At 48.0% G+C, this 16,988-nt stretch overlaps 1 protein-coding gene across 6 annotated transcripts in view; it reads left to right on the forward strand.

The window, feature by feature from the left end:
* The first annotated feature begins 746 nt into the window (after positions 1 to 746).
* The window catches only part of CYFIP1 (cytoplasmic FMR1 interacting protein 1), a 120,015-nt gene continuing 103,773 nt past the window's right edge, over positions 747 to 16,988 (forward strand). For 5 of the 6 annotated variants that reach the window (XR_009214807.1, XR_009214808.1, XM_058443841.1 and 2 more), the window contains exon 1: positions 747 to 845. The gene's annotated coding sequence lies outside the window, so the exon portion shown is untranslated. Of the gene's footprint in view, positions 846 to 10,351; positions 10,630 to 16,988 lie in introns of those variants that run through there. The other variant, XM_058443842.1, reaches the window with a different exon arrangement.

Genomic DNA, 16,988 nt, shown 5'->3' on the forward strand with positions numbered 1-16,988 from the left:
TGCCCATCCTTACTGTTCTCCATAAGAACCAGGGGTCGCAGGTGCTGGGGCTGAGCGGGGCGTTTAGGGCAGTTTTCCTAAACACGCCTGTGACCAGCTGACTCCACTCAGCGTTTCCGTGTGAGGTGTTTCTTCACCGGCCTTTCAAGATTGTTTTCTGGCACGAGCTCAAATCAGGTTTTCCTGCGTCCGCCGTTCCCGCAGGTCTGCGCAGGGATTTGGCCCTGGCTCCCGCAGGTGATGGGGCCGCAGGGTCCGGCCGGGGCCGTCTCCAGCGGGCTCTGCGCGCCAACCTGCCGCTGGGACCCGCGCCTGGAACCCTCCCGACGAGCGCAGGTGAGCGCCTCCAGCCAGGTGGGGCGGCGCCACATGGGCTCCCTGGGTGTCCCCCTGAGCTCCTTCCGCAGCTCAGGCCACCCCCGCCCTGACCCGGTGGAGCCCCGGGACGGGGTGCAGATCCCCGTTCCTTCGCGCTCCGAGCCGGACGGACCCGCGGGAGGACCCCACGCCCGCTCCGCCCCGACCCCGCCGTCCCGCGCAGGCTGAGGTGACCCAGGCCGGCAGGTGGCCAGGGGCTCTCCGCCTGGGAGGACACCTTCGGCTGCCGGCGTGGGGAAAGGGGTTGGCCAGCCAGGGGCGCCCCGCCGGGAGGAGGGAGCTGCCGGGGCCGCGGCCGGGAGGGAGGAGCGCCGGGAGGAAGAGGCCGAGCCGGGAGAGCCCCCGCCCCGGGAGGAAGGGGAGGAGGCCGGGTGTTTCCTGGCGCATTCCCGGCCAGCCCGAGTGACTCACTCAGCCAAGGAAACTCCCAGGGCCCGCCCAGGACCCCCAAGCCGCCGCCGACCCAGGTGAGGAACCCTGCTCGCCCGCGCCTGCCCTGCGGCCTCCGCGGGGTCCGGGTCCCCCTCGGAACCTGGGCCGGCCAGGGCGGCGGCGGGGCCGGGACGGAGCCCCCCCCCCCGGCGGCGCGGCCTCCCCGGCGCCGCGGCCTCCCGGATCGTCCTGGTCCCCGCGTCCCCCAGGTCCCGGCCCCGGTCTCCCGCGCCTCCCGGGCTCCAGGTCCCCGCACTCCCTGCACTGGCTTCCCGGGCCCTGCGCCCCCGGCCTTTCGGCCTCGGCCCCGAGCTCCCCGCCCCCGCGTTCCCCGCCTCGCGCCCCGGGATCCCGGATTCCGCGCCCCGGCACGTGGCACGGCTGCAGTGGGGAAGGAATACCTTAGTGGTTCACGTTTTTGTTGGAAAGTAAGGAGCAGGCAGATTGTGAAGGTTGCACTAAGGTCGCGCAGCAAGATCTGAACCCGTTTTTGTTTCGTGCCCCTCTGAGGACGGGAGGGAGCCTGGTCCGCGGAGCCATTCTGCGCATTCTTGGAGAGAGGAGTTTTGGGCTTTGTTAAGGAGGCGCGATTGTTACGGGGGCAGCACTGTTTCGCACAAGCATCTGAATTGTGTATTTTAAGGCTGAAATGCGTGAGCTTAATTTGCAGCACATTGTGGGTGTGACAAGAAGGGTGCAAGAATAATTGGGAAACGGGGTTGATGGAGCGTATTTTAAGCTGAGAGGGGCGTCTGGACGGTGTCAGCTCCGCTGTTAAGTCCAGTCAGGGAGCGGCTGCTGATTGAACCCAGCGCCGCGTGCTCGCCGCTGGGGACTGAGGCTCGGGAGCGTTTGTTTTCTGGCGGCGGAGGGCACCGTGGCCGCGCTGGGAGCGGTGGTGTTTCTTGGAGTCGTCCGTCGGACTCCAGAATGAGGCGGGGTCGGAGCCGCGGTGATGCCCGGTGCCGTGCGCACATTGCTATGCTCGACAGCTCGGTGGCTACGACAGAGTCCGGGCCAGGCCGGGACCCGCGGGGGCCCCACGCATGCTGCCCTTTCCCTGCGGGTGGCCAGCGGCTTTCCAAGTGATGTCTAGATCTGCAGGCACGGAGCCTGGAAGAAGAGTCACGTTGTGAGTGGGCGCGGGCCGTAGCAGGTGTGCACTCGTAGGGCCAGTAGGGAGACAGTGCCGGTGCCCTCGCTGCGACCGAGGCGCCCTGGAGTCGTGGCGGAGGACGTTTCCTGCGTTGAGACAGGTGTCTGTGCTGCGCTCAAAGAAAATGTACCCCCTAAGTTTGTGTGTGTGTTTAAATTTATTTTAAACTTTACATACGGTAAGATTCACTTTTTGGTGTTCAGTTCAGTGAGCTTTAACAGGTGCCTGGACTGTAGTGACTTCCACCGCAGTCAGGATACTCAGGAAGGCAGCCTCTCTCCTCCCCGCTCTTGCAGCCGCCTGTCTGTTCCTCAGTCCTCCTGCTTTGCCCATTCCAGAATGTCACATGTGGGCTTGGAGTCTGGCTTGTTTCGCTTAGCATAAGGCGTTGGCGATTCAGCTATGCTCTGGTTTGTCCCTGAAGAGTAAAGATACAAGGGTCTGAAAAGTGTGGCTCTCGGATACAGCCTGAGAGAGAGACTAAAATGATAAAGTGATGAGAAAAATTACAAAACTATAGTTCATTAAAAACATTAAACAGTATGGAACCGTGTATGCTAAAAGTGAAATTCCCTCGGTACTTCTAAGTAGTATAATAGTCTTTTCTGTGCATAAGCAATTTTTTAAATAACATAGCGAGATCATATTGCATATATTATCATCATACATTTTTCACTTAATGATGTTTGGTTACTTAAAGATCTTAGCAATCTTTACATGTTGATATATATAGTATATACACACAGATTTCCCTCAATCTTTTAAATAACCGTATAGTATTCTTTTTTTTTTTTTTTTTTTTTTTTGTGGCCCAGACTGGAGTGCAGTGCCGCAAACTCAGCTCACCACAACTTCTGCCTCCTGTGTTCAGGTGGTTCTCCCACCTCAGCCTCCTGAGTATCTGGGATTACAGGCATGCACCACCACACCCGGCTCATTTTTGTCTTTTTAGTAGAGACGGGGTTTTGCCATGTTGCCCAGGCTGGTCTTGAACTCCTGACCTCAAGTGATCTGCCCGCCTCAGCCTCCCAAAGTGCTGGTATTACAGGCATGAGCCACTGTGCCCGGCCAAATGACTGTAGTATTCTGTAGTGTGGATGTTTCATAATTTTATCAGCCTCCTGTTGATTGACATTATAGTTATTTACTGTTTTTCACCACTACAGTCAATGCTTGTGTCTGTATCTTTGTGCACATACTCAAGTTTATAATGCTAAAGGTGACTTTGGGTTTAAATAACAGCTAACATCTCCTCCCTCCCTCCTTTTATTTTATTTTATTTTATTTTATTTTATTTTATTTTTCGTGAGACAGGGTTTTGCTCTTGTTGCCCAGGCTGGAGTGCAACGGTGTGATTTCGGCTCACTGCAACTTCCACCTCCCGGGTTCAAGCAATTCTCCTGCCTCAGCCTCCCGAGTAGCTGGGATTACAGGCGCCTGCCACCACACCCAGCTAATTTTTGTATTTTTAGTAGAGACAGGGTTTTGCCATGTTGGCCAGGCTGGTCTCAAACTCCTGACCTCAGGTGATCCACCCACCTCGGCCTCCCAACGTGCTGGGATTACAGGTGTGAGCCACCGCACCCAGCCACATATTTTATAGTGTGAAGTTTTAACTAACATGTCCAAGCTATTCTCATTGTTTTTCCTATTAAATTTTTTTTTTTTTTTTTTTTTTTGAGACAGAGTGTCACTCTGTCACCCAGGCTGGAGTGCAGTGGCGCAATCTTGGCTCACTGCAAGCCCCGCCTCCCGGGTTCACGCCATTCTCCTGCCTCAGCCTCTCCGAGTAGCTGGGACTACAGGCGCCCGCCACCACGCCCGGCTAATTTTTTTGTATTTTTTTAGTAGAGACCGGGTTTCACCGTGGTCTCGATCTCCTGACCTCGTGATCCGCCCGCCTCGGCCTCCCAAAGTGCTGGGATTACAAGCGTGAGCCACTGCGCCCGGCCTTTCCTATTAAAATTTAGCCAGCCCTTAGAGGCCATGGATAATGCATGGATTAATTACATTGACATAATTTAAAAACCTTATTTTAGCCAGCGCAATAATATCAGACAAAGAAAAGGCATACAAATTGGAAAGGGAAAATTGTCCCTATTTGCTGACAACATGATTATCTATATAGAAAATCCAGGGAATCTATGAAAAAGCTACTAGAACTAATTAGTGAAGTTAGCAGGGTCACAAGATACAAAGTCAACACACAGAAGGCGACCTTATTTTTCTTTCTTTCTTTTTTTTTTTTTTTTGAGACAGAGTTTTATTCTTGTTGCCCAGGCTAGAGTGCAATGGTGCGATCTTGGCTCACTCGCAACCTCTGCCTCCTGGGTTCAAGCGATTCTCCTGCCTCAGCCTCCCGAGTAGCTGGGAATACAGGCATGTGCCACCATGTCTGGCTAGTTTTGTATTTTTAGTAGAGACGGGGTTTCTCCATGTTGGTCAGGCTGGTCTGGAACTCCCACCCTCAGGTGATGACCGCCCACCTCTGCCTCCCAAAGTGCTAGGATTATAGGCGTGAGCCACCGTGCCTGGCCTGGCGACCTTATTTCTACATACAGCAGTGCCACTTATCCATGGGAAGATACATGCAAAGTCAACACTATACAAGCTGACCTTACTTCTGTTTACAACAGTCCTTGTTATCCATGGACGATACGTTCCAATGGATGCCTGAAACCTCAGATAAGACAGAACCCTTTGTGTACTGTGGTTTTTTTTCCTATACATCTATGCCTATGATAAAGCTTAATTTACAAATTAGGCACAGTAAGAGATTACCAACAATAACTTCATAATATAGAATAATTATATAGTGAATAAAAGTTATATAAATGTGTTCTCTCTTTCAAAATATCTTTTTGTATGCACTCACCTATTTTTGGAGGGCAGTTGACTGCAGGCAGCTGTAACTGGGGGAACAGAAATTGCAGATAATGAAACTACAGGTAAGTGGGGACTACTGTACTAGCAATGTACAATTAGAAAGTTAAATTTGGCCAGGCGTGGCGGGTCACGCCTGTAATCCCAGCACTTTGGGAGGCCGAGGTGGACGGATCACAAGGTCAGGAGTTCGAGACCAGCCTGGCCAACATAGTGAAACCCTGTCTCTACTAAAAATACAAAAATTAGTTGGGCATGGTGGCGTGCGCCTGTAGTCCCAGCTACTCAGGAGGCTGAAGCAGGAGAATCGCTGAACCGGGGAGGCGGAGGTTGTGGTGAGCTGAGATCGCGCCACTGCACTCCAGCCTGGGCAACAGAGCGAGACTCTGTCTCAAAAAAAAAAAAAAGAAGAAGAAAAAGAAAGTTAAATTTAAAAACACACCATTTCGTTTGCTTCAAAGGAATCAAATACTTAGGTATACATTGAATAAGACTTACAGAATCTGTATGCTGAAGATGAGAGAAATCAAAGATCATTTAAGTAAATGGGGGGGACATACCATGGTCAGTGGTTGGAACACTCAACGTAGTAAAGACATCAGTTCTCTTCATATTGATCTATACATTTAACCTAATTCCAGTTAAAAAATATTAGCATGCTTTAAAAACAAATTTTAAACAAAAATTTTGTTTATTGAGGTATAATATACCTACTTTGTAAAATTCACCTACTTTTAAGTATACGGTTGGCTGGCCTGTGAACGAGGGGGTTAGGGATGCCAACCCCCTGTGCAGTTGAAAATCCGAGTGTAACTTTTTTTGGATGGAGTTTCGCTCTTATTGCCCAGGCTAGAGTGCAATGGCACGATCTTGGCCCACTGCAACCTCTACCTCCTGGGTTTAAGCCATTCTCCTGCCTCAGCCTCCCAAGTAGCTGGGATTACAGGCATGCGCCACCACTCCCAGCTAATTTTGTATTTTTAGTAGAGAGGGGGTTTCACTGTGTTGGTCAGGCTGATCTCAACCTCCTGACCTCAGGTGATCCGCCTGCCTCTGCCTCCCAGAGTGCTGGGATTACAGGTGTTAGCCACCGAGCCCGGCCTGTAACTTTTTTTTTTTTTTTTTTTTTTTGGGGAAGAGTCTCGCTCTGTCTCGGCTCACTGCAAGCTCTGCCTCCCAGGTTCAAGCGATTCTCCTGTCTCGGCCTCCGGAGTGGCTGGGATTACAGGCACCCGCCACCATGCCTGGCTAATTTTATATTTTTAGTAGAGACGGGATTTCACCATGTTGGCCAGGCTGGACAAGTATAACTTTTGACTTCTCAAAAGTTAAAACTACATGACTTCCCAAAAGTTAAAACTACAAATAGCCTGCTGTTGACCAGAAACCTTACTGATAACATAAACAGTTGATTAACAGATTTTTTAAGTTATATGTATTACATACTGTGTTCTCATACTAAAGTAAGCTAGAGAAAAGAAAATGTTGTTAAGAAAATCACGAGGAAGAGAACATAAACTGACTACTCATCACGTGGAAGTGGATCATCAGAAAGGTCTCCATCCTCAAAGAGCTCACAGTGAGCAGGCCAAGGAGGAGGAAGTGGATGGGTTGGTTTTGCTGTCTTGGGGGTAGCAGAGGCAGAAGTGGAGGAGGGGCTAGAGAGGCAGGCATACACCATGTAACTTTTACTGGAAAAAGTCTGCAAATAAGTGGACCCGCATGGTTCAAACACGTGTTGTTGTTTCAGGGTCAACTATACAATAATTTTTAGAAGATTTCTGGAGCTGTGCAACCATCACCATAATCCAGTTTTTGTTTGTTTGTTTGTTTTGAGACAAGATCTCACTCTGTCACCCAGGCTGGAGTGCAGTGGTGTGATCTCAGCTTACTGCAACCTCCACCTCCTGGGTTCAAGTGATTCTTATGCCTCAGCTTCCCAAGTACCTGGGATTACAGGAGGTGCCACCAAGCCTGACTAATTTTTTTGCATTTTTAGTAGAGAAGGGGTTTCACCGTGTCGGCCAGGCTAGTCTCGAACTCCTGGCCTCAAGTGATCCATCTGCCTCGGCCTCCCAGTACTGGGATTACAGGCATGAGCCATCGTGTCCGGCCTGTTTTTGTTTTTTTTAATTTTAATTATTTTTTTACTGGAGATGGGGTATCACTATGTTGCCCAGGCTGGTCTTGAACTCCTGGGCTCGAGCAAACCTCCTTTCCTCCTGAAAGTGCTAGGATTACAGATGTGAGCCACCAGGCCCGGCCTTGCTCCTCTGTTGATGGACAGTTAGGTTGATTCCATGTCTTGGCTGTTGTGAAAGGTGCTGCAATAAACATGGGGTACAGAGATCTCTTGGACATACGGATTTCATTTCTTTTAAATATATACCCAATAGTGGTGTTGCTGGGTTATGTGGTAGTTCTATTTTTAATATTTTGAGGAACCCCTGGCACTGTTTTCTATAATGGCTATACTGATTTACATCCCCACCAAGAGTGTGCAAGGGTTTCCTTTTCTCCACACCCTGGACAGCACTTGTTATCTTTTGCCTTTTTGACAAAAGCCAGTCTGACAGGTGTGAGGTGATAGCTCATTGTGGTTTTGATTTGGATTCCCTGATGATTAGCGATGTTGAGCATTTTTTCATATACCTGTTAGCCACTTGTACACGTTGTTTTGAGAAATATCCATTCAAATCTTTTGAGTTGTTTGAATTCTTTGTATATTTTCGTTATTAATCCCTTATTAGTTATATGGTTTGCAGATTGTCACTTTGTTGATTGATTCCTTTGCTGTGCAGAACCTTTTTAATTTGATGTAATCCCATTTGTCTATTTTTTCTTTTGTGGCCTTTGCTTTTGAGGCTTTATTGCCTCAAAATAAGCCAGGCACAGAAAGACAAGTACTGCACAATCTCACTCATATGTGGAATCTGGAAACGCTGATGCCACAGAAGGACAGAGCAGAATGGTGGTTACCAGAGGCTGGGGTGGCTGGCGGAAGGGGAGAGAGGAAGATGTTGGTCAAAGGATACACATTTACAGTTAGATACAAGGGGGAAAGTCCAGAATAGGCAAATACACAGAGACAGAAAGTAGACAGGTGATTGCCTGGGGCCAGAAAGCAGGGGAGAGAGGATCGGTGAAGAACAGATAGAAAAAGTGAGAATAACTGCTAATAGGGAGTTTCTTCTCCCTTTTTTTTTTTTTTGGTCAAGGTCTCGTTCTGTCACCCAGGCTGGAATGCAGTGGGGCAATCATGGCTTACTGCAGCCTTGACCTTTTGGGCTTAAGCGATTCTCCCACCTCAGCCTCTCCGGTACCTGGCACTACAGGTGTGCGCCATCATGCCTGGCTAAATTTTGGGTTGTTTGTTGTTTTGTTTTTTTGAGACGGAGTCTCACTCTGTCGCCCAGGTTGGAGAGCCGTGGCGCGATCTCGGCTCACCGCAACCTCCGCCTCCCAGGTTCAAACGATTCTCCCGTCTCAGCCTCCTGAGTAGCTGGGATTACAGGCATGCACCACCACGCCCGGCTAATTTTTGTATTTTTAGTAGACGCAGAGTTTCACCATGTTGGCCAGGCTAGTCTCAAACTCCTTACCCCAAGTGATCCTCCTGCCTCAGCCTCCCAAAGTGTTGGGATTACAGGCGTGAGCCACAGCCTAATTTTTGTGTTTGTTTTTTTTTTAATAGAAATGAGGTTTCACCATGTTGCCCAGACTGGTCTCAAACTCCTGAGCTCAGGTGATCCCCCTGCCTGGGCTTCTCAGGGATTATAGGCTGAGCCACTGCACCTGGCCACATTTAAGTCTTTAATTCATTTTGGGTTGATTTTTGTCTGTGTTGAGAAGCCGGGTCTGATATTATTATTCTGTATGTGTGTATCTAGTTTTCTCAACACCGTTTATTGAAGAACCTATCCTTTTCTCATTGTGTGTTCTTGGCACCTTTGTTAAAAATCAGTTGGCTGTAAATGCATGCATTTATTTCCAGGCTCTATTCTGTTCCATTGGTTTATGTGTCTGTGTTTATGCCAATAGTGTGCTATTTGGGTTACTATAGCTCTGTAGTTTTGTTTTGTTTTGTTTTGTTTTGTTTTGTTTTGTTTTGTTTTGTTTTTTTGAGACAGAGTCTCACTCTGTCACCCAGGCTGGAGTGCAGTGGCACAATCTTGGATCACTGCAACCTCTGCCTCCCGGGTTCAAGCCATTCTCCTGCCTCAGCCTCCTGAGTAGCTGGGGATTACAGGCGTGCGCCACCACACCCAGCTAATTTTTATGTTTTTAGCAGAGATGGTGTTTCACCATGTTGGCCAGGCTGGTCTCGAACTCCTGACCTCAGGTGATCCGCCCACCTCAGCCTCCCAAAGTGCTGGGATTACAGGCGGGAGCCACCATGCCCAGCCTCTGTAGTATATTCTGAAGTCAGGTAGTGTGATGCCTCCAGCCTTGTTCTTTTGCTCAGGATAGCTTTTGCTATTCCAAGTCTTTTGTGGTTCCACACAGATTTTAGGATTTCTTTTTCTGTTTGTATGAAGAATATGGTAGGTATTTTGATAGAGATTGCATTGAATCTGTGTATTGCATTGAATCTGTAGATTGCTTTGAATCTGTGTATTGCATTGAATCTGTAGATTGCATTGAATCTGTAGATTGCTTTGGGTACTATCTATTGTTTATTTATTTTTTGAGATGAGTTACCCAGGCTGGAGTTCAGTAGTGCAGTCATGGCTCACTGCTGCTTTGATATCCTGGGCTCAAGCGATCCTCCCACTTCAGCCTCCTGAGTGTCTGGGACTACAGGTGTGAGCCACCATGTGCAGCTACTTTTTATTTTATTTGTTTTCTTTTTCTTTTTTCTTTTTTTTTTTTTTTTGAGACACAGTTTTGCTCTTGTTGCTCAGGCTAGAGTGCAATGGCACGATCTTGGCTCACCGCAACCTCTGCCTCCCGTGTTCAAGCAGTTCTCCTGCCTCAGCCTCCCGAGTAGCTGGGATTACAGGCACCCACCACCATGCCCAGCTAATTTTGTATTTTTAGCAGAGATAGGGTTTCTGCATGGTGGTCAGGCTGGTCTGGAACTCCTGACCTCAAGCGATCTGCCTGCCTTGGCCTCCCAAAGTACTGGGATTACAGGCGTGAGCCATCACGCACAGCCTTATTTTATTTTTTAGTAGAGACGAGGTCTAGCTGTGTTGCCCAGGCTAGTCTTGAACTCTCGAGCTCAAGTGATCCTCCCACCTCATCCTCACAGTGTTAGGATTACAGATGTGAGCAAAAGCACCTGGTCTATTAATTCTATTGTTGCCAGTGTTTTTGGTGTCATATCCAAGAAATCATTGCCAAATCTGATGTCACGAAGCATTTCTCCTGTTTTCTTCTAAGAGTTTTATAGTTTTAGATCTGATGTTTAGGTTGTTGATCTGTTTTGAATTAACTTTTCTCTTTTTTGTCTGTTTGGCTTTTTTTTTGAGACAGAGTCTTGCTCTGTTGCCCAGGCTGGAGTGCGGTGGCACAGTCTTGGCTCACTGCAAGCTCCGCCTCCTGGGTTCAAGCGATTCTCCTGCCTCAGCCTCTCTAGGAGCTGGGATTACGGGCCCCCGCCACCACACCCAGCTAATTTTTTGTATTTTTAATAGAGACAGGATTTCACCGTGTTAGCCAGGATGGTCTGGATCTCTTGACCTCGTGATCTGCCCGACTCGGCCTCCCAAAGTGCTGGGATTACAGGAGTGAGCCACCACGCCCGGCCAAATTAACTTTTCTCTATATTATATAAGGTAATGGTCCAACATAATTCGTGTATGTGTGGATATTCAGTTTTCCTAACACAATCTGTTGAAAAGACTATTCTTTTTCCGTTGAATATCTTGACATCATTGTTGAAAATCATTTGACCACATATGTGAAGGTTTGTGTCTGGGTTCTTTATTCTGTTTAATTGGCCAGTATGCCTTTCTTTATGCCAGTGCCACACTGTTTCAATTACTGTAGCTTTATGGTAAGTTTTGAAATAAAAAGGAGTGAAGTCTCCAACTTTGTTCATTTTTTTAAAGATTGCTTTGGCTATTCTGGGTCCTCGGAGATTCCTATGAATTTTAAAATGGGTTATTTTTGCAAAAACAAAGTGCTGTTGGAATTTTCAAAGGGATTGCATTGAGTCTTTAGAAGGCTTTGGATTGTATTGTCATCTTAACAATATTATGTCTTCCAATCCATTAACAAAGATGTCTTTCCATTTGTTTGTATTTAATTTCTTTCAGCAGTGTTTTATATTTTTTAGTGTATAAGTCTTTCACCTCCTTGGTTATATTTTTTTAAATTGAAACTTGTATTTAGCCATTTTGAGATTAATATGTTGAATAAGTAAAATTCATTTACACTACATTTATTCTTCATCTTTTGGATGCTGTTGTACATGGAATTAATTTCCTTTTGGGATTGTTCATTGCTAAAATATAGAAATGCAACTGGTTTTTACATGTTGCTTTTGTATCCTGCAACTTCCCTGAATTCATTTATTAGCTCTAACTAATAATTATTATGGAATCTTTGGGATTTACTACATATAAGATCATGTCATCCAGAGTTTCATGTGTTATGAGGCACAGAGGGACTGACCTTTTTATCATAATGTTTGTAGTAATTTTTGTCCGCAGGTCCGTTTTGTCTAATACTAATCTAATGTTAGTATTGCCACTTCCCTCTCTTTTGGTTACTCTTTGCATGGTATGTTCTGTTGCATTCTTATAGTTTCACCATACTTGTATTTCTATATTTAAAATGTGTTTCTAGTGGATAGCATATGGTTGGTTCATGTTTTCTGTTTACTCTGTAAATCTCTGCCCTTTGATTTGAGTATCTTGTTCATTTACATTTAATGCACATATGTATGTAATGGGATTTACATCTGTCATTTGGTTATTTGTTCTCTTTATGTCTTATATCCAGAGAGCTGATGGCCACAGCAGCTCCGGCCTGATTTCTAATAGGAGGGTTATCTAATAGAAGGATTTCAGACCATTCCAGGGACAAGATTTGCATTTGTATGAATTTTTTTGTTAAAAGCCTCTTAGAACATGGTCTCAAGAAATGAGGGATGTGTTTTTCACCATTGTGTTGGTTTCAGCCTGATGTGCATCTGTGCTATTCAGCACAAGCTCACTGGGCATTTGTTTTCCTGGTCGCTCCCCCTCCAATTTTATTACGAATGCAATTCCTTCACGCACAGCCCATGCCGTGGGCTGTGGCTCGGCCCTCCATGGGGACAGAGGTGATGTCTGTTGAACTGTGGCTCCCAGGTTTTTTAGATGGGAATAAGACAGACGTACAGTGATAGCCGCTGTGACCTTGTCATGCCCTGTTCTTTGCTTTCCCCTTCACATTCAGGGATTTTACATCACAGGGGAGGGGGAAAAACCCCAAAACACTCTGAAAGCAGTGGGTTTCATCTTGAAACCTGATTCCATAGCCAAAATTTGATTCTCGGAGCCTGTGTGGTCACTCCTTGCAGTCATGTTTTCCTGGCCAGGACAGTGGGGATGAGTGTTGATTTGTCCTTGAAGATATTCACAGAAGGAGGTGTGCTTGCTCTGAAGAACCACATAGCCCCACAGCTGAAGTGGTGAAGTTCTGCATTACATTTGAATCCCTGTCCAAAGCTCAGCTTCTCAAGCTGTTCCTAAAAGGACCAGTCTCCACGAAACCAGTGAGCCTTAACACCACCTGGACTCATGGCTCACTGGGGCCAGCTAACCCCAGAGATCATTGAATAACTGCGTGTGTTAAATTGAGCAGACTTGTGCATATGCACAAAAACTTCACAGACTCTCAAGAGGTAGCCTTGTTCCTGTCAAGGAGACCACAGGGATAAGGTTTTCATATGCACAAGTTGTGTTTTCTTGTTTGTCGTGATGACAGGGTGTGGAGGTGGTAGAGGTGATGTATTAGTCAGGGTTCTCCAGAGAAACAGAAGCAGCAGGATACGTGTGGATGTGCGTCTAGAGAGATTTACCTTAAGGACCTGACTCACAATTGTAGAGCCTGGCAAGTCCAACGTTTGCAAGGCAGGCCAATAGGCTAAAGCCGCGGGCAAGAGTTTATGTTGAAGGCAGCCTGGAGGCAAGATTCCCTCTTGCTTAGGAGAGGTCAGTCTTTTTTCTTTCAAGGCCTTCAACTGGTTGGATGAGGCCCACCCAAATTATGGAGGGTAATTTGTTTCCTTCAGAGTCTACTGGTACAGATGTTAATCTCATCTAAAAAGTACTTTCATAACAACGTTTAGATTGCAGTTGGACCAAAAACTGGGTACCGTGGCCTGGCCAAGTTGACACATAAAAGCAACCATCACAGGGATTGATTTTTATTTTGTATTGAAATAGTTTGCGTTTATTTTTATTTATTTATTTATTTTTTGAGATGGAGTCTCGCTCTGTCGCCCAAGCTGGAGTGCAGTGGCGCTATCTTGGCTCACTGCAACCTCCACCTCCCTGGTTCAAGCGATTCTCCTGCCTCAGCCTCTTGAGTAGCTGGGATTACAGGCGTGTGCCACCACACTTGGCTAATTTTTGTGTTTTTAGTAGAGACGGGGTTTCACCATATTGGTCAGGCTGTTCTCAAACTCCTGACCTCAAGTGATCTGCCTGTGTCAGCCTCCCAGAGTGCTGAGTTCTCTTCTTTTTGAGATGGGGTCTCACTATGTAGCCTAGGCTGGTCATGAACTCCTGGGCTCAAGTGATCCTCCCACCTCAACCTCCCAAAGTGCTGGGATTACAGGAGCCACCATGCCCGGCCTTCTTATATTTCAGTCACACATTTCAGGCTGACCTCACTGGTCACGTGGAATTGACTGTGACCTGTGATGGGCACCTGAGAAGCATCTGGAGCTCTTGGTTGCCCTGATTCTATCCCAGGCCCAGGTGGAGGGCAGATGTGCTATATTGTAGCTGTGGGCTGTGGCGGGGCCGGGCCCTGGAAGTGTGTGTGAAGACGCAGGCCGGCACATGTCTTCCCACACACTGTGCGTAGGAAAGGTTCAGGTGCCCCGAGTTCTTCCTCTTCACATATGTCGGCCGCACTCCTGCAGACTTAGCCAAGACTGCCTGGTGGAAAGTGCTATTGGAACTCTGTGCTTCAGGAACTTTGTGATTTCATTTAGTGAGATCTGGGAGCGTGCTCTGAAGTCACCTGTCCTGAGCCCCTCAGCCAGCAGGGCTTAGTCGGGCCCTGTCCAGGCCGTTGTCACTTTTGAGGAATACTCTCCAAGATTTATAAACAGGTGGTGGGTGACCTGCCCGTTGTAGTCCATAGCCTGTTGCTGCCGGCAGCTCCTGGGGAGGGGCGATAGGAGAGCACTGCCTCCTTGTCCCATGTCCCAACCGAATGCTAGAGCCAGTGCTTCAGGTATCCAGGTACCTCAGGTTGCTTGGAAAAGTTTAAATAAATTATGCATACTTATTAAGTATTCTCTTTTCATCTTTTATCAGCTTTTTTTATTGGCTCCTCTGCAGAAAAAAAAAAAAGGCAGAGGTGATTTTGGGAAGCGCAGCATCCCCTCGGCATCTCTGAACATGCGCCACTGTCTGTCTGTGTGTTCGTAAACGTAAAGCTGTCTGTTCTGGCTGCTGCTGTCTCATAAAGCGTGTGCATCAGATGCTGTCGAGATGTAGGGGCTGCGTTGCTGTGTCTGCTGCTCATCATGGGGTCTTTCCATGTGCTGCCAAGTGCGTTCCCTTTCTCCACAAACTTGGAGCGAGGGTCTCGGTGGGCTGTCATGGGTGCGGACTCTTAGTTGAGAAATCTTCAAGATGACATAGCCTTTCTGCAGCCTGTTGTTGGCCACAACTCAGGTCCTTCTTCATCCCCGGCAGGAACAAACCCCTCCTAAGCCTTTGTGTATTTATCTGCTAAGGCTGCCAAAACACAATACCAGCGACTGGGTGGCCTCACCACAGACATAGTATTTGCTCACAGTTCTGGAGGCTGGATATCCAAGATCACAGTGTGGGCAGGTTGGTTCCCTCTGTGGCCCTGTGGCCTGTCTCCTTGGCTTGCAGATGGCCATCCTCTCCCTGCGTCCTTGTGTGGTCTTCTCTCTGTGTGCATCTGTGTCCTAATCTCCTTGTCTTTTTTTTTTTTTTTTTTTTGAAACAGAGTTTTGCTTTTGTTGCCCAGGCTGGAGTGCAGTGGCGCGATCTGGACTCACCGCAACCTCCGCCTGCTGGGTTCAAGTGATTCTCCTGCCTCAGCCTCCCGAGTAGCTGGGATTACAGACCTGCGCCACCACGCCTGGCTAATTTTGTATTTTTTTTTCAGTAGAGATGGGGTTTCTCCATGTTGGTCAGGCTGGTCTCGAACTCCTGACCTCAGGTGATCCACCTGCCTCGGCCTCCCAAAGTATTGGGATTACACGTGTGATCCACTGCACCTGACCTAATCTCCTTGTCTTATAAGGACCCGGTCCTATTGGATGAGGGCCCACCCTGATGGATTCATTTTAACTTAATTATCTGTAAAGAACGGAGGCATTCTGAGGTCCTGGGGGTTAAGGCTTCAACACACGAATTTTGAGGGCACACAGTTCAGCCCATAACAGTTTGTTTCGTTAAAACGTGGGCTCTTCATTATCGCCTTTGATCCCCTGGGCCAAGCCCTTGTTGATGGGGCACCCCTGAACTCTCAGAGCCATGGGCTCCTGCTGCTCTGGGGACACCAGGGCAGAGGGAAGGGGTTGGGGCCTGGTGTGTCAGCTACTAGGGAAGCCTAATTCCTTATCCCTGTTAGATAAAAACACAGGTGCTCTAATATTTGCTTCTCTCATTCCAAGGAATCACAGTCATGCATCACTTACCAACAGGGATATGTTCTGAGAAATGCATTGTTAGGCACTTTTGTCGTTGTGTGGGCATCATAAAGGGCACTTACACACACCCAGATGGTACTGCCTGCTGCACGCCTAGGCTGCACGGTAGAGCCTGTTGCTCCCAGGCCACACGCCTGTGCAGTTTGTTACTGCAGTGAACACTGTGGTTAAGAGTATTTGTGTATCCAAGCTTACGTAAACATAGAAATGGTACAGTGACACCATCTCAGCTCACCGCAACCTCTGCCTTCCAGGTTCAAGCGAATCTCCTGCCTCAGCCTCCCAAGTAGCTGGGATTACAGGCATATGCCACCACACCCGGCTAATTTTTGTATTTTTAGTAGAGACGAGGTTTCACCGTGTTGGCCAGGCTGGTCTCGAACTCCTGACCTCAGGTGATCCGCCTGCCTTGGCCTCTCAAAGTGTTGGGATTACAGGCGTGAGCCACCACACCCAGCCAGTAATTTAGGGTGTTTTTAAGTAATTTTAAGTTTAGAGTATTTTTAAGTAAAACCTAGCACTTTTTGTGTTATCTATATGTTGATATGTTTATTAATATATGTGTATACACACACACACACAGAGTGGAATACTATTCAGCCTTTAAAAAGAAGGAAATCCTGTCATTTATGACAAGGATAAACCTGGAAGACATTACGCTTAGTAAAATAAGCCAGGCTCAGAAAGACAGATACTGCATGACCTGATTTCTATGTGGAATCTAGAAAATTTGAGCTCATAAAAGCACAGAGTAGAATGGGGGTTGCTGCAAATAACCCATCTGGGCAGGCAGACGGGACTGGGGTTGGAATCCATCTCCTGCCATTTCTCAGCTCTGTGAATTTGGACAGATCACTTTCTCTGGCCCTCAATTTCACCATCTCTAAAGAAGGGGTTGAATGAGCTCAGACACCCCAAGGCTTCACGAAGTGCAAGCGGCTGAGATGTGCTGGTGTTAAAGGTGATCGAGGACAGGGTGGGGTCCCTTTTCCCCAGAAGGAACACGGAGCCCTGTGTCTGAGATGCCCGTGGCATCTTTGCCGGCTGCTCTTGGTTGCCGGCTGCTCTTGGTTCCCGACTCCCCGGGGAGCTGCCGGGCAAGGGAACCTGCCCTCCTGGCCTGGGGCATCGTGGCCGTGGTCAGCCAAAGGCCAAGACCTGCCTTCTTGCTGGGGCTGGGGGCTGCTTCCTGCCTTCCAGGCTGTGGAGTCTGCTGGCTGGGCTGCCAGGGGTGTGTGTGTATGTGTGTGTGTGTGTGTGTGTGTGTGTGTGTGTGTG

This window comes from Hylobates moloch, unplaced genomic scaffold (genome assembly GCF_009828535.3).
Source record: "Hylobates moloch isolate HMO894 unplaced genomic scaffold, HMol_V3 SCAFFOLD_9, whole genome shotgun sequence".
NCBI lineage: Eukaryota > Metazoa > Chordata > Mammalia > Primates > Hylobatidae > Hylobates > Hylobates moloch.